Below are 18659 nucleotides of genomic sequence, written 5' to 3' on the forward strand. Positions count from 1 at the left end.
AAGCTTAATTCTTCATTATTTTTAAAAATAGCACTCTAGCATAATGAGGTTTCTCTGCCTTTTAACTTATGAACTATATTTTAAATTATGTGATTACGTTTACTTAGGAATCCAACCATGGTTACCATATCCTTATTAAGATTTCTATGTATTGGTTCCAAATCTGGCTACCTTTTAATTTAATCTGTAATGAAAAGTAGTAATAATGCCAATAATGCTACCTGAAATGTATTTATCCCCTTCCTTCCAAGAAATTCAAAGCAACCAACATTTGTGAGCAGACATTGTTAAATATAAAAATGAAAATACAACTGAAATGAACTTTTATTAACAAAATAAAAGATGTTAATAAGGAAGCCAAGCTATCTAAAGTTCAAGCACAAGATAAATCTGAAATAATTCTTTAAAGCCATGCTGAGTTTTGCTATAAAAATGCTTATAAACATTTAAAATTCCAAAAGGACATGAAGGAACTTACTACATTTAGGAAGGGTTTTTGCCTTTTCAGGTCCTCTACTGCTGAGAGACACAAATAAAGATATCTTTTAATTGTTGCCTGCAACATTTATAAATTTATGAATCCAAGGAAAAATAAGCAGTGAGAGAACATTCAAAAGCATTCTGGCATATTAGGCAGGATATGGCTCGTAAATTAGAGCCAGATATACAGAGGGGTAATGGTGTCAGTGTGGCCCCAACCTTTTAGTTAATTATGAGGAATTGCTAAACAGAAGGAAATGCTAAGTCATTATGACGCTGGCTAGCGCAAACACACAAACAGACATACACACGTGTGCACACGCACACACACATTCCTTTCATGATTTTTAAAATATCTTAAAGTACCATAATTGTGTTCTAAAATCTTATTTATTTCTTAATACCTGTAGTTCATACTATCACATTTAAATAGTTGCATAGGTCAAACTCATAAAATTGTCAAAGTTTGACACCAGTACACTTTCTCCCCTATTAAGTATATTAACTTATGCTCTAGAAAACTAGCTCAGAGTCTTCAAGGTGGGTTCAAAAAAAAAAAAATCCACTGGCATGCTAAAAGAGAATATTACAATTTTTATTTATATTTCTTATTCTATAGATATCGTTTATTCCCTCTTTATCTCAGGTCTTTTAATTTCTACTTTTGCGTGTTTACTGTTAGTAAAGTAATATTTTCTTTTTTTATTGATGGTGTATATACATTATCAAAAAAAGTTAGGAGAACACTGACTTAGATGCCCATCTGGGAACCTGAAAAACCTAGGCCTATACTCTTGTCCACATACTGGGCAAGAATTCCTCCTGCTTTATAAATACACAAAGACACCATTACCACCACCATATGTCTATGTCCAATCAGCTGTCCTGCCTCCAATTAAAATGTCCCTTGGTCTCATTCCATAAAGACATTTTCTCCAAAGCTGGAAGTTCAAGATGATCCACCTATTTCTTTTTTTCATCTAACTATTAATAGATTGCCACAGGGGTCTTCATTTCACAACTGGAAGAACTTAATGTTAATGCCATTCTCTCTCTTTTGTTTTACCATTTTGTCACACATTGTGGCCTGTGGACTACACTGTCTAATTTTTAGATAAATTAACCCTCATAAAGCTGAGAAGTGGTTTTAAAATATGTCCTACAAAACAAAACAAAAATCTAGGAATTTTCAAAGTAATACTAATAATGCAAATACAAGTGAACATGGGAAAATGGCAGAACTGTATCTTTTAGACCCACTGCTTGCTCTTTGTCAGCCATATTTCAAGAAAAATCTATGTGAATTCAAAAAAATTGAGAGTCTCGGGAAGGTTGTGTTTAGTGGATACTATAGTGTGCTACCTAGCAGCACTCATTTCCTAGCTACCAAGAGTGCTGGCTGCTGAAGACTCACATCTAAGGCCTTTCTCAAGAACTGCCCTCATCCAAAGTTCCTCCGGCTCCCCAGAGGATGGGGAGGGATGGCCCACATCCAGCACCAATGTATGGTGACAAAGGCCTGGCCCCCTTGTCTCAGTTCAGGACATCTCCAAGGAGCTACCCAGTTCCAGAGCTCCTCATAGGTTAGCTGAAGCCCCACTGCATCACAGTTAACTTCTCCTTAGGCCCATCCTGCTTCTCTGAGCCCGTCGCAGGTGCTGTCGCCAAGAACCCTCCCAATAAATCCAATGCATGCAAATCTACATGTCAGAGTTGGTTCCCAGGGAACTCTGATGTAATACCACTGTTACTTCAACTATTATTTAAACTAAACCTTGCTCTCAGAGTTTATTGTGCCCTGAATATTAGCTCAAGTATAACACATGTACATAAATTATGAATATGTGTCTGTGCATGCATGTACATTCTACAGGATTGTGTGCTCTAAAAATTCTACTGATAGGGTACCCCTAAAGTATTAACATGTCACCAAATATGCATTTTAACTGCTGAGTTAAGGAGCCACTTTTGCATTTTCTGGCTAATGTGTCATTAGTTCATTCACAAGCAACACAGACCATGTTACTGAACATCATAAGGTTCCCCATGGCCTAAAGCACAGAATTGGGGGCATTTGGTCTATAATAAAAAGACCACCTTGATTCTGACCACGGCCAACATCACAGCCTCATCTCAGCTGGTTCCTCTCATGTACTTTATGTTCTACCAACACCAAGCTCTCTGTAATTTCACAAACACGCCATGCTATTTTTCACCTTCTTGCCTTTTTACTCACGTTGTCCTATCGGCTTGGAATACCCTCCTCCCTTCTCAAAGCACCACCCTCTTCCTTTCTTAGCTTAACTCAGAGCCTTTCCAAGGGCAGGTTGGCAGAAGCAGTGTGCCCAAGTACAGGCAATAAGGGAGCGCAATGTCTGCAGAAATTTTAAGAAGCACAATATAAATGACTAAAAGTCAATGGTCTTTTTATTATCTAATTCTAAGACTAATTCTAAATTATGTCAGTGATAAAATGATCCTTCCAATCACAGCGGACTGCCCCCAAGGCCCACCCTGGATATGTCACTCCACCTTTTTAAGCCTGACTCAGAAATTCCAGTAAACATTGGGCACTTCTAGTAAAACCTGTAGGTTTGAACATAAGCCATTATTAACTCCAGGAAAACCAAAAAAGTTGTATAAAAAGTAATCAATATATAATATTCTCAGTGATAAACAACGTTTTAAAGAGTCAAAGTAACTGTGTGTTTTTGGGGGTATTTTTTGTTTTTTTATTTGTTTTGTATTTTTGATTTTTTTTTTGGCCTTGGGGCTTGCGGGATCTTAGCTCCTGGACCAGGGATCGAACCCAGGCCCCCTCAGTGAAAACGCCTAGTGCTAACCACTGGACTGTCAGGGAGTTCCCGTAACTGTGTTTACTGAACTGATTTAACCCTAAAAAAGGGGGGAGATTAAAGTATATTGGGACAATGGGAAAAGGAATATGTGCTGTTTTAGGAAGTAGGGGTGGGGGAAGAGTAGAATAACAAAGCCAAATAGTAGGAGGTTAATCACTAACATTTTTTGAAAAATAAGCAGTAAACATTTTATTTAGAAATACCGAGTTGGAAGTAACAGGAATGGAGTGGCATGATCGTAAGTAAGACAGGAGTGCTATTTTTTATGTAGCTTTGAATTTTATACAATATACATACTTTATTTTAGCATGTATTTAATTGATTGATAAAATACTCAGCTCATACATCAATTCACTTAGAAAATCTTCCCCCAACCTCTCTTCTGTGCTCTCAAAATACTCTCTCGCTATACTTATCACACTGATATATAATTACCAGTTTATGTTACTAGCTTCCCTATCAAATAGAGATTTGTGCAGACAAGAAGCAAGATTTACTTATATTTGTATCCCCCTGGCAGAAATGATACATAAATTTAAATCCAAATCTGAATTCAATCATTTTTTTGAGCTCCAAGTAGACAAAAGTAGTAATAAGATACAGGTTTCTGCTTTCAAACAATAACATTTATGACCATAAAATGTCATCACATGGTGGAGCTCATTATGGCCAAGGACTGTTTTACAGACTTTGTACTCATTCTCTCATTAATTCCGCACAACTGCTTTATGTAGTACATCTAATTATCCCCATCCTGCAGATGAGGCATCAACCACTGAGATAGGTTAAGTAGACTGCCATGTTAACGACGTAAATGATGATCCAAAATAGGAGTATAATATTGAACTACAGCATCCACATCCCTAGGCAAACTCACAATATCTCTCAAAGGATAAGGCATATTCACAACATGCTTACAATACAGTACAATATACAGTTAAAGCCTTAAAAGTGGTGATAGATATAAATATCATAAGATCAGAAGGAGAGATCTTCAGTCAGTATATTCTGTGGGGATGCTGTGGAAAAGCAAACTTTAATTTGGAAATTAAGGAATGGGTAGGGCTTCAGAAAATCTATATGAAGGGATGATATATACAAAAGAAAAGCATAGAAACGTGAGAGCAAATACGTATGCGTAAACAGGAGGGACTAAGTTTTGTATCAAATCTCTCTGCTTGATTACTCAAGAGCTAAAGCAGGTACAGATCCAGCCAGCAGAATCCCTCGGAGGTGTATGGACTTATGCATCTCTTTTCTAAAAACCTATGAAAAATGGAAACAATGGGTAATTACCAGATGGACTATTCCATTAGGTTGGTGGAGGGGGAATGGCCGAGGGACAGTTACAAAGCACCTGAAACTGGGCGATTTCCCCTCCAAGTTTGCTTGTGAAACCTTTCCTTTTGTCTCCATCTCAAACACGACTGCTAAAGTCCAAAATCCAAGCCACCATCTTTCTCTTGCGTGAGTCACTGCAATAGCTTTCTTACTAGCTTACCAAATCCATTCCTTCCTCTCTTAAATTTGGTCTACATGCTCTAGCCACAAATTTTATTAGTCTTTTGCTTAAAACTATTCAATGGGTTTCTTATCACCCTTATTATGAAGACTCACCTTTACAGCCCCATCCATGTCCACTTCCCAGTCACTTTGCTCCAGCCATGCTGGCCTTCTAATTCCAGGAACACATCCTTCTCCCTCTCTCTTCGGAGCTTTTGCACATGCTATTCCCTATGTCCTCTTTACCTCATTAACCATCCTTCAAACGTGACTTCCTCATGGCAGCCTCCTCTGACTGTCCTGCCAAAATATCAGATACTTGTCCTCTATGTTGTACATAATTTTGTGAAATATAGTTCCACAATTTGCAATCAGAAATGCAGTTGATTATTTGATTAAAATTTATTTGCCCCAATAGAATTTAAATCCTTGCATGCAAGGTGTGGACCTGTTCCACACATCACAGACTCTCTAGCAGTTAATGTGGTGTCTGGCTCATAGTAGGTGCTCAACAAATATTTGTTGATTACTGAATGAATGAAGGGACAAAATCAAAAGAGAAAGGTGAAAGAGAGAGTCAAGTGGATTGGGAACCAAGGAAAGTCAAGTGATGAGGAGGTTTGAAGCATATGGAAAAGCAACTCCGGAAGAATTCCCTAATTCAGACAGGGTTCAAATGCGAGCAACGGCTTTTGATGCAATGCCCGTGGAAGGGCCCTGGCATGAGCATTCTGAGAGGATCTGACAAGGTTCACATGTCACAGTTTGAGAGTCACCTGGGAAACTGTGCTCCGCTTGAATCCAGATCAGAAGCAAACTGTTCTCAAAAGGAAGGTTTCAAATATGAACCTAAAAGGTAGAAGACTTGGAGAAGATGGTGAGGCCCTTAAACAACAGACTTAAGGGTCTGGGTCCCATCTGTGGGTAGTAATCAGGCACCAAGAACGTTTAAGAAAGGGACAACATAACCTAAATAGCATGTGAGGAAGACTGACCTGACAATTGTAAACAGTACAGATTGTAGCGAGAGATTCCACTTTGGGGAACTTTGCAAAAGTTCAGAAATAAGCTGAAGAGATCCTGTCCTAGAGAGACAGAAGTACATATATAGAGGAAGGGGGAAACACAAGCATCATTTTGAGGGATGACTCAACAGGACTTAAAATATACTTCCTATACTACAATGGGTAAGGGCCCAAGCCTCAGAATCAGACCACTCTGGGTTCAAGTCTCAGCTCCACCACATGCCAGCTACACTACTTTGGGCCAGCTCAGTTTGCTTATCTGTATAATGGAGCCACATCTGTATCTACATCAGAGAATTCCTGGGAAGAATCAATAAAAATAAAAAATAAGCTGCTTAGCACAATGCCTAGCAACAGTAAACTATCAGTCAACATCAACTGCTATTTCAAGCTAGACAGGCAAAGGGGCACAATAATGGCATGCCAAGGAACTTATTTTGGGGGGCTTGTCTTCATGTCAAAAAAAGACAGTCACCTATATTGTAAAGCTTTAGCTCCTGTCCTGGCTTCTGCCTGATCTTCTTTATAACACATTTGCCTTTCTGGCTTCTGATCTGGATGCAAGCCAAACACAAGCTCTGCCGACTCTTTCAGGGACCTTATTCTTCAAGTTGCTTGAGCCATTTCTAAAACTTAAGCTTTTAACATTTATTTCCAACTTGCCCTCTTACTCTAATGCCACCCCCCAGAAGCAATCCTGGATACTAAACTTGGAGACAAAAACCCTCCGTGGCTAAATACACCACTTCTCTCTTCCTGAGAAATGTCAGAAAGATTATGTTGAAAGCAAGTGCAATGTTAAACTCGGTTTTTAAGAGTTAACAGAGAATGATATTTTTTTCTCCAAGGATGGGTAATAGCATCAGATTCTGAAATTAAGCACAGCAGGAAGAAAAAGCCTGCATAGATTTCACAGAGTATCACAGGCCTCTGCAATAAAGCACTTAAAAATGCCTTGTATTGCTAATTCTTTACACAATCTCCTTTTATTTCCAAAGCAGTATGCGGGGCTTGAGCCACAAGAAGCGCATTGATGTTAACATTACACCATTTGAATCAGAGCCATTTTTCTACTGAAACTCCAGTTAGGTTTAGAATTACTTTTCACCGTTTTTTCCCCAATACATTTTCCAGCCTGACTTTCGAGATCAAACAAATGGTTGCCTCTTCTAACAATGCTGAACCCACCTTTGCAGTCATCACCTTAGCAAGCAACCTTCCTCTCAAGATTACAATAACCAGGCTTTGAGTTATACGGAAAATCTGCCTACTAAAGGTCACTGGATCTCAGGTCACTCTGGGAATTCTAAGTGAAGGAAGGCAACTCTCTTCATCTGCCTTCAATTTCCCACCTCCCCGCCCCCAGCCCCAGTCAATACGCTTCATTCACAGATTGAACTCTTCAGCCAATACTTACTCAATAGCTAATATCGGCAAGGCACTGCGCTAGGCATCCCCGTGGATTTTCGACCACAGTAAAATGAAAGTGACATGAACAGCAAAGCACTGCTTGGTGACAGGCAAACAATCCGATGGACAGCCTACTAAACTCCAAACAGACTAACAACTTCCAGTTTTATGAAGATTTACTATTTTCACGATGACCAATCTATTGGTTAGCATTTGTAAAGATTTTTTTTCTCTCTTTTTACAAGACATGTTTGTATCGTTTAGAAGCTTTCTTTTCCAGTCCTTGTGGAAACCCGGTCATTTATTCAATAAATATTTATTAAGTACTATGATCATTTGGAGAACAAAACAGACTCAATCCCTATCCTCATGTAGTAATTGCTGCTCCCAAGATAATACACACAAACAGCAGCCTGATGATTTGATCCCATACAAACCTCAGGTTTGTTTCTGCATTGTTTATCTGTTTGTATGAAGTCACTCTCCTGTAAGGACCATATTAGTCTAATTACAACCTCGTCCGTGTCTGATCTCACTAGGATTCCTTTCCAGCACACTCCTTCTCGATTTCTTTAACCACGATAATCATAATCAAGCTATTCTAATCTATTCTCCACATATTGCTCTCTCCCTCCATCTGTTTTTATGCATTCGTTAAGGAAAGGTCTTTCCGCACCTACTACGTTCCAGACACTGTTTAAACATTTGCGATACAGAACTGAAATAAATAAATCAACCCCTGGTCTTTAGTTTACTTAACCACCTGTCCTTGAAAAGAAAGATCTTTTCAAGACTGGAATGCACAGAACTGCCACCCTTCCCCTGCCCCTACCCGCTCTGTGTTAGGTCCCCTCACTCTGGACCTTAAGCATGCTAGCGTTCTATATACTCAAATTTACTTAGGTTTTTTAAATTTTATTTCAAAACTCCTAACACCGGGCTTCCCTGGTGGCGCAGTGGTGGAGAGTCCGCCTGCCGATGCAGGGGACGCGGGTTCGTGCCCCGGTCCGGGAGGAGCCCACGTGCCGCCGAGCTGCTGGGCCCGTGAGCCGTGGCCGCTGCGCCTGCGCGTCCGGAGCCTGTTTTCCGCAACGGGAGAGGCCACAACAGTGAGAGGCCCGCGTACCGGGAAAAAAAAAAAAAAAAAAAAACCTCCTAACACCAAATCACCAAAAAAGTCTTTCTAGCAATCCAGCAATCACCTGTGCTTTATCTTGGCCCTGCCACTACTCTCTGAGCATCTTACTTTATCTCCATATGCCATATATATAACTTACTACCAAACTAAATCGATACAAGGTTTTTTATCACTGGTTCTCAAACTTTTACGTGCAAAAGAATCGCCAGTCGTGCTTGTTAAAAATTCAGGGTTACAGGGCTTCAACCACAGAGGTTCAGGTTCCCTACATCTGAGGGGGGCGGGCAGAAAGGTAGACTTTTCAAAAACATCCCAAGTGGTTTTCAGCAAGGTGACAGGGTGGTCACCTTTGAGACACTGTTCTATCAATTCCTTTGATATCAGTTTTAGTGTAGTCAGAAACTCTGCTTCAAGCCAGAAAATATTTCCTGTTAAGTACAGCTTAAGCGACATCTAACTGTGTGTTCAATAAACACTCACTTGGTTAATAAGTGGATCAGTGGGTACTTGATAATAGTAAGTGACTTTTAGAAATTACAGCTCAAGCATCGCTTTCAGTGACCACTTCCCACCTGCTCCTAACTATCCCTGTGGTAGACAGACAGGCATTAGTGCTCCCATTTCATGGATGGGAGCCCCACACCAGTATCTTGGCCACAGCAGGATGAAAGAATACATGTGGTCGAGTCAGAAGGACTGAAATCCAGGCCGTGATTCTCCTGTTCACTAACTGAGGAAAATGAGTGAGTACCTGACCCCCTGGAGTTTGTTTGGCCATCTGTGAAAAGGGGATAATTGCCACCTAATCTGTGGGCTGTGAGGATTAAATAGGATTATCCATGTAAAGCACCTAGCACGTGCCTGGAACATGGTCCAGGCTCAACCACTGTTAGTTTCCCCACCTCCCCATCATGCAGGGCTGCCTTGAATAGGAGTGAAGCTCAGTTGTCAAGACAAGTTGGCTCAGCAATCATTGATTCCGTGGCTGCCCTGTTCCAGGTACTGTGATTGTGCTGGAAATACAACACCATGCCCTCAAGGAGCTTACCTTCCAAGTGTTTGTTCACCTATGGCTACCCCTTTGGAAACAGGCAGCAGAGGACTTAGAGAACTCTCCACTTCTCACTTCCTCTGGTGAAGTTAACTCAATGCACAGTGGTGATGGTGCCAGAAGGAGAAAGACCTTGTGGGGAGAGAAGGGTTAAGAAAAGCCCAGTAAGCAGTGACAGGGGAAAGGAGGCGCGTTTGCGGGGCTGAGGAGGTCCCTAGAAATAAACAGTGAGCCCATTAACTTTCTTTACAAACTTAAGAGATTTGTTTGGTTGCTTGGTGAGTGTGCATTCAAACTGTCACTTTACTTCCTGATTTAATGTAGAAAAGGCTCTACTATTCTGCTAGTAGTAAAGGTACGGTGGAGATGAGGCTGAGAAAGTGAACTATGGAAAGTCAAGACAGAGTGAGTTATAAGAAATGGTATGCACTTGTTCCAAAGCAGCTCCCAGTGCAAGAGTAAAGTAACGGGGCTGTGCCAGAGACGTGTGAAAGGCTGCCAATACTGCATAGTGACACCAAGCATCGCCAGAACATACATGCAAACCCCAGTCAGCCCCTGATACCACACGTCAAACAAGTTCAGCTTTCAGCAGCCCGTGAAGTGCCCCAGGGAATCCTAGCAGTCAGCCGATTTGAGGGCAGGCCCTAACCCAGAATGGGGATGGACCGGCAACTGCAGAGGGTACCAACGCCTGGCTCAGCAGAGAGCCTCTCCAAATGTTCAGTTTGTCAACCTTTTTAACTAGCGACATTGAAGCCACCAGCACTCACTATTTGGGGAAAATGATGCCAAAAGCCTCACAGTAAGCAGTCCTTACCCTGGGCACAGATTCCCTAGAGGGGGCACTTGTCTGAGGAATGTGTCAAAAATTAGCTCTCTCTTCCTGCCTCCCATCCTCCTTGGATTCTGAAGCTGTCCCGGTGCCAGTTTCCCACAGTACCATACACAGAACCACCTAAAAATCAGGGGCAAAATACCAGTGGTCTCATGTATCCCAACATGCTAAGTCAATGTCTTCCATCCCCCAAATGCTCCCCAGCACGCACAGAAGGATAGGCACCCAGCCAGCCGTCCTGCCACGACATTACCGAGAGCCTCGTCCTCCCCCCGCAGCCGCCCCTCCCCCGACGCTGGCCCCCCAAAAATAGCAACAACTCAATTCTCAGTCCAATAACGTCTCTTCTCAGATGTTGTTCTCCCAGTAGGTAGAAGAATGAACTGCTGCAAGGCCACCAGCTCCTCTACGGTTTCTTTTAATTTAAAGTTACAACAGGAGGGAAGAAAAGAGACTTTCTATTAAGGGACAACTCCCTGAAGGGTCTCTTAGCTGACAATCGAAGGGACTGCTCATGGCAGTGATCAAATCTAGCGCAACAAAGTGCTGGTGGCTCTGTGACTCATCACAGCAGGAGCTCGCGCTGAGGGCCACTTGAGTTCAGTGCTTTGTGCGGCGCGCTGGCAAGTTGGTTTAGGAACAGTAACACAGGGGAGCAAAGACTCGCAAGGTGTTTGAGGCTCAAGATAAAATGCAGACGTACAGTGCAAGCCGCTTCTCAACTGAATAGGAAGCCTAGAGGGGTAAGGAAATGAAGAGACTGTTCTGTCTACCTCACGCTTTAGGGCAAATTACCAGAAGATGGTCAAGGTCAGTTGGTCTGTCTGTTGCACTGTTTACAGCCTCATAAAAATAAGGACTGCAGCATGCGAACTGAAGTGAGCTACTCTGAAAAGGCATTAAGTATGTCTGCTTGCATAAACAACACCTCCTAATTACACGAACTACCTACCGTTTAAATACATTTACCGTCACCTGATAGATTCACCTATACCTCTCAATTGCATTTTATGAGTACATTAAAAAGAGAGAACTACATGTTGAGCATTTCGCCTGTACCATGCGTGGTGCTATGGATTTATATATAATCTCATATAACCTCAATTTAATCTTGACTAGCACTCTGTGAGGTGACACAATCATTATTCTCATTGTACAATGGAGGAAAATAAAGCATCAGAACTCAAAGAAATCGCCAGGTCTTTTTTTTTTAGTGGCAGGTCCACCCAACCAGAGCGAGTGCTCAGAGATATACTTCCAAACCACAACTACACCAGTCAGATCTCCTGTGGCCAGAATATAATGGACTCAGTGTCCCACCGGCTGCCCCTCTCTGTCTCCAGTATCATTTGTGCTCCAAGGCCCTGCTTCCAGGGGGCTGCTCTTAGCCAAGGACTGAGCACAGTGGGGGCTATGAATGCAGGCCATTCCACTGAGACAGAGGGTTCCTCCAATGGCTGACTCTCGGCTCCCGAGCCAAACCCTTCTCAGACTGCACTACAGTCAAGTTCTTCCTACTCAATCCTCTTTCCTTCCCTTCCTCCTTACATAAGCGTCAAACCTGGTTCATGGCTAAAAGGCTCTCCCAGTCTTCTCCCATGCCCTCCCCAAAAAAACGTCTGAACATGTCTAATCCCATCTTGGCGTCTGCTTCTTCATGGACCCAAATTAATGCAATAACCAAGTCATTTACTTGCTTTTTTTTTTCTTTTCTTAGCCTTTTCTTTATCTTTGGTCAGTTGTACTTACAGAGAAATTCTCTGAATCATTGCAAGAAGAAAACAACCACTAAGTTTTCCATGTTACTGTACATCACCTCTTCAAATAGACAATGGCACACTGATTGTGCCTTTCTCCTTGCACCCAATTTAAACAAACAAACCTATGAGGTTCCCAATGAAGGAACTGTTAACTCTTTAGGGCAAAACATTGCAAAGTCAGACTTATCTTTTTTTCCAAATGGAATTTCTCTCTATCCACATGGGCTAAACTTAACATAAACCGGAGGCACATGACTCTCAATGGATAACATCACAATAAATTTTCACTAGTTTATATCTGTAAGAAGAAATCAAAAATTATAACAAGAAGAGAGCTCTATAGTTAGGTCCTAAAGTTTTTGTTCCTTTCACGGAAGGAACATTTATATGAATAAAAGATAGAATTCACACTTGCACCAAACACAGCATCTTAATAAAACCACATTGTCAGAGATCATATACAGACGTTAACTGAATCACCATTTTAAAGTGTTGATCTCAGCCTCAAGAAAGTGATATATTTTTCTTCTTGGATTCAAATAAGTTCAAAGCAAGTATTAAATGAAGCTTCGAACATTATTAATGATCAAAATCTAGACTTGATTGAAGGGAGATAAGAGTGTAGCTAACATTTACCAAGCACCTCGTTCATGAGAGACCCTATGCTAGGAATCTGATATACAATACCTACTGTAATCCGTGCAATATCCCTACAAGAAAAGGATTATAAACTCAAGCTTCAGAGGTTAAGAAAAGGGGCAGAGCACTAAATGTTCAGAACTCCAAGTGAAGTCTTGGAAGAATTATAAATAGACCTAAACTGAAAAACTCCAAACGCTAGTGGGCTGGCTTCTTTTGCATCCTGGGTCCCTCCTGAATTCCCTAGCTCCCAGACTTGAACTGCTGCTGCAGTGACAAAGGCAGTGCCTGAGCTTCCAAGGAATGCCAGGTGGAGGTCATCCCTTTGACTGCAGCACTATCTGTCCCCTTTGGACATGGGGTAGCATAGAATCACAAAGTAATTGAATGACAAGTCATTGGGCCTCAAAGATATAATCAGGTAGGGATTATTTTTTAACTTATAATGAACTTTCAGCAATAAAGCATGAATGGACGTCTACCTGTAGAATTCAATACCAACACCGTCACCACCACTGCCACTTCCTGGAGACGCATTATTTTTCTGGGTGTTTTTTTTAAAGACTCAATTTTTAAAGAGTGGTTATTTCGTGTATTCTTTAAATGTATTCATTTTTCCCCTAATTCTGTCAGTACACTGCCCCCACTGAATGTCATCCTTACTCACAAGCAGAGTAATGACTTTCCTGTAAGGTATGCTTTGAGTGGTACAACAAAAACTCCCTATGTTTACAAGTATTTCTTCCTGGCAGCTTCACTTGATACTCCACGTCTTTCTCTAAGGAATTAGATGGTCATGATAAACTGCAATAATAATAATAATAACAACTTTTAGTTAGAGAATTAAAACATAATAAGCTATTATCACCTTTGAACCCATTGGCTTATGAGCCAGAGGTTAAATTGGGCAAATGGGGCAGAAATTCAGAAAAGTCCATTAAAGCAAACTGGGAGGTACTCAAGGGCCCATCCTAAAGTTCAGGCCCCAGATCAGGAAAGCATTCAAAAGCACCCATATAGGCAGCTAAAGGGGTAGGGGTCTGGAGGAAACCACCCAAAAAGCATATTCCCCCTTTTTAAAAAACAAGAACACTGAATACAGCAAAGTTTATTTAAAAGTCCCATGGAAATGTCCCAATATGGCCCAGCTGAAAGTGACTAAAAGTGCCTGAATGTCTGCCCTGCTACTGAGCCTTAAGTGCTCCATTTCTGCCCCTTTAAATATAAAAATTCACTATTTTTAAGCAAAAGGTTAGATCCTTGCTTCACAGTCTCATAAACTTCATTTCACTCTTCCATTAAGAGCAACTTTACATGCAAATGAACTGTTGGTTTAACTGAAGACTGTTAAATTACATCTCTTCATCTAAAATCTTTCTCCTAAATGTTAGGTATAAGGGATTATTTAAGTTATATCACACACGGAAAATAAACAACAAAGATTCCACTCACATTTGAGAATCATTTGCCATCCCCACACCCTAAGCACCCTCAAATGGGAAATGGAATAACAAGACTGATCATAATTGGATTAAGAACTGTAATTCTTTAATTCATTCATCAAATTGAGGCATTTGGAACAGTTTATTTACAGAGTTGTTTAGACAGTTTTGCATGGTGTTTTTTAAGATAAACCAAAATGCCTTTCTGAAAGAAGCTTCAGATCCCAAATCATTAACATATGAAAACCAAATGTAGACAATTTACAAATGGGTGTTTTAAAACAATGTTTGGAACAAAACTGGACTTTTATTTTATTAACTATCTACAACTCTAAGCTCAAGGGATAGTTTATTTGAAACAGCCAAGCACTTTCTTTGCCTTTAAAATAAATCTACATTTCTCAGGCTAAAAATTGTGACGAATATGTGAGGGAATGCACCGACTTCAGGCCTAGAAAATACGTTTTCCAGGCTACTCTCAAAACTCTAATTATAGCATTCTCTACCACTAGAGGTGATCAGATATTGGGTGAATCATCCAGAGTACACCAATCAATCATATCCAACAATGCTACCTGCTGGAAATCTAAATAGTGTTCAACATTAGAACTCTAAGTTATTTGAAATCCAGTGTATTTTAGACTAATAAAAACAAGTTTTATCCTGCCCTGCATATTACATTTTTTATATAATCTAGACATACCTTGAAAACAATGACTGTCTATCACTCAATAAAGGGATAGAGCTTTTACAAGAAGACAGTATATTCTTTTATCATTATATCGTATTTTTCATTTGCTTTAGAAGAGAAAAAAATTCTCTAAGCATTCAAATTCTTTGGAAAATGAGATTTTAAACTCTCCCGGCAGCTTGTGCTTTACGCTCAAAAAGGAAAAAAAAAAAAAAAAGGAAGAAGCCATACCTGAGCATAAATTTCACCCTTCTTATTTACTGTTTACTCCATATTCTCCACAGATAACATCTTTATAAGCGTATATTCATTGTTTTCTTTTACAAAACCATGTGTCAGTCTAAACAGGATGTGCATTTACATGTAAAGAACTAAGTTAACTTGAAATAACCACTGGATCTCAAATGCCTGCTTATTTACCAAATAAGTTTGAGAGTTTTGAATCCTGTATGGCATTCAACCAGAACTGCTTAATCTCAACAAGAAAACTACATAGGGTTTCCGTATTAAGAGCTGAAGTTCTTTTTCCCTGTAAGAAGAGTACTCTTGCAAGTCTATATCAGATCGATTCATTATTGCCCATTCAAAAAGGCTACAAAAAGAGATTTTTTTAAAACCCCCAGGCAAACAAAAACTCTGTTATTTCTTCATGTACAAGGTTGTTAGAAGACCACTGGAAAGAAAGGACAAAAAAGAAAGAATTTCAAGCAAGTATGCTACTATATAATTAACACAAATAACTAAATAATTATGCACATCCCTTCCCACGCCCACAATTAAATGTTTTTAAACAACTCATGTGATGAAAGATCTACCTTTTAGTCAAACAAAAGCAATCTCTACCAGTGTAAGGATTTAACTGATGCTGTGTTGCATCAGTTTTAAGTGATGCTTGTGATTTTTATCTTGTATACTTCTGAGGAATAAACAGTTGATGACATAATCGGCAGGAGAACTTTACACGACGCCTAAGAGAACTTTCAGTGTAAGTACTTATGATTTTAAGTCACTGTGGCTGAATTTATCTAGGCTTCAGCCTCAGAGCTATATTTAAATCAGGAAGAAGCACCCCCAGAAACTCTGTCCCATGTATCTGCATCTGAAACCAGATTCCTTCCCTATCAGAGCTAATAGCAGTTCACGTACAGCTGAATTCCTTCAAAATTAGATCAAAATTTAGCAGCTCTGTAAAGACTCTAAGAAATCGTCCTCCTTCTAAATGCTATAAAAGTCAAACTTAAAAAACATTTCCGTATACTTTAAAACCATCTGGCCCTTAACCTAATCACGTTTGGCAGTCGAGCCTCACTCCTTGTAATCCTGATCAAAAACTGCTCTGGTTTTTCTGATTGAAATGTCCATTGCCGACAAATCTCCCACGCGCCTACTTGATTGGCCTGTTCTGTTTGTGGGGAGGGGTTTTTTAAGGATACTAGGGGCCATTATTTATGAACAGCAAGGAAACAAATCACTCTGTCTAGTCCCTTTCCAGATTCCCACACTTATTACCCAAAATCCCACAGATCTCCCTTGGTCTTGCCTTTGACTAAAGAACTGTGCTGGGCCTAAAGGCAGTCTCTGGGGAAATCGGCTCATGCCTTTCTTGACAAACTGCTCTGGATATCTGGATATTGTGAGGATTCCCAACGGGGTGAGAACAAACCCCTAAACTTTTCTCAAGAAGTACTGTTGACTGCCACCCAGAGTGCCTGGGTTGGTTGACACTGAGAACTTCTTTCTGCATATTCAAAGAATTCCTCGTTCTGACCCGCTTTAATTGAGAAAGGAAGACATCAAAATGGATTCACATTCACCACACTCTACATTTGGTCAGAGGCCAACGTCTTTAGATATTCACCAGGGTCAATCTATTTATTAATAGATTTGCTTTGTAACGTTCAAGGAAAATGACTCAAAATATGTAAACAGTGCTTCGTGTGCATCCGATGCCAGCAGACCAATACTCAACAAACTGCTGCTATCAAACGCAAACATTTCCAACTCCAATTTGATTTCAACTCGTATAACCTCTTTTCCTGGCTTATTACCGTAGCCCAAAAGTGCAAGCGAGATTTCCCAAACCCGCGCTTAAAGTGACACAACACGTGAGCGGTCTCCACTTGGTACACGGAGTGGGGTGGGGGGAAAAAGTCGTTGCAATTAAAAATTAAAGCTTCCGGTGTCTGAAATCCCTAGAATCCCGAAGGATGAGACTCGTTTCCGAAATTCCGCGCCGGGGGGAGGGGGGAGGAGGGGGGGGGGACTTCTGGGGACAGAGATGGCAGAAAGCGAAACAAAAAGACGAACAGGGGGAGCGCTCAGGTTGTGGGGTGGGCCGGGGGTCGCGCTTCTGTCCCGGGAAGGGTCAGGCCCTCCGGCCAACTTTGAGGGGCTGCCGTTTGGCGCCGGCCGAGATGCACGGGCGAGCCTAGGATTTTCCCTGCGCTCCTGCCCTCCTGGCTCATCACCACCTCCACCGCCACCACTTGCAAAACAATACCGGCAACAGCACGCAGGCTCCCCAAGCAAAATATAAAGTTATCGCATTTCCTGAACTGGGTCCAAGCCCGCACGCCGGGGTCCCCGCGGACGGCCGCCCCGCGAGGGGGACCGAGCGGCTGCCAGCCTCGAGCCGCCTCCCGCCTCCCCTCGCCCCCACCCCGTCCCCCTCCCTCTGTACTTGAGGAAAACTCCGGCGGCGGCCCCCGCCCTCCTCCGCCGGCTCTCCAGCTGGAGCCGCGAACGAGTGCGGAGCGGCGGGCACGGCGAGCGGCAGAGGGGAGCTCGGCGCCTTGGAGGGCTGCCCACCACCACGTCGGGACCGACAACAAAGTTAAAACGCTGCGATTCACGCACCTTACCGGCTCTCCTCAGCGTCTCCTCAGGCGCGGGATGCAAAGTGGCACAGTGGCGGGCTGGGGGCCCCCGGGAGGAGACTGGAGATGGGTTTGGTGGCTCGCCTTTTTCACTCTGTGTGTGTGTGTGTGTGTGTGTGTCTGTGTGTGTCTGTCTGTGTGTGTGTGTGTGTGTGTGCGCGCGCGCGCGTCCCTCTCCCCCAGCCTCTCGCTCGCTCTCTCGCTCGCTCGCGCTCCCCGTGTAGCTCTCAAGGACGAGGTGAAATCCCTTTGCTGGTCATGAGGCGGCTTCAGAGACAAACAACACAATGCGAGTGCAAATAACAAAAGGCAAAAAGACAGTCGGAACAATGGGGGAGGCGAGGGCAGCGCCCCCGCAGCGGGTCAGCGCGGCCCGGCGCCCGCCCCGGGGGGTGCGGCGGGGGCGGGAGCGGGCGCCGGGGGGCGGTGCCGGGGGCTCGCGCTCCCTCCAGGTCGCCCCCGGGCTCCCGTAAACCCACCCTGACCTCCTTCCTGCCGCTCGTCGCCCGGCCGCCCTCTCTGTCCATCCGAAGGGAAGGAGCCCCAGAGTTTGCTTCCCCGGCTGCCTCAGGGTAAACTAGATGGTAAATAACGCGGCGATGACCCACACCATGCAGGAATGTTTCAAAACAAAACACAACAAAACAATCTGCCCTCCACTTAAAAGAGCGATAAAATGAAACGGCAGCAGGGGAAGGAGGCAGGGAGAAGGGGAATCTCTCCAGATCTCGGTGGAGCTCGCGTTTGTAAATAAGCCTTCATGTTTGGTCAAGTCCCTTTTGTCAACTTCTTCCCTGCGCTGGAACCTCACCCGCTGTCCTGTAACCATTACCTGGGCCCCTTCGCGCCCCCCACCCCCGTCTGCACGCGGTAAAGCCGGCACGGAGGGCGCGCGTGGAGGTCTGCGGGTGTCCGCGGAACCTTCCGGGAGAGGCGAGCCGCCGTCCG

General features: G+C 42.5%; 1 protein-coding gene across 14 annotated transcripts in view; it reads right to left on the bottom strand.

Moving 5' to 3' along the window:
• Positions 1–18249, bottom strand: part of SOX5 (SRY-box transcription factor 5) — a 1010478-nt gene extending 992229 nt beyond the window's left edge. For 5 of the 14 annotated variants that reach the window (XM_067008891.1, XM_059082188.2, XM_067008883.1 and 2 more), the window contains exon 1: positions 17692–18093. The gene's annotated coding sequence lies outside the window, so the exon portion shown is untranslated. Of the gene's footprint in view, positions 1–17691; positions 18094–18196 lie in introns of those variants that run through there. The other 9 variants (XM_067008888.1, XM_067008886.1, XM_067008879.1 and 6 more) reach the window with 3 other exon arrangements.
• Between the last annotated feature and the right edge of the window lie 410 nt (positions 18250–18659).

The sequence above is a fragment of the Kogia breviceps genome, chromosome 12 (assembly GCF_026419965.1).
Source record: "Kogia breviceps isolate mKogBre1 chromosome 12, mKogBre1 haplotype 1, whole genome shotgun sequence".
Taxonomy (NCBI): Eukaryota; Metazoa; Chordata; class Mammalia; order Artiodactyla; family Physeteridae; genus Kogia; species Kogia breviceps.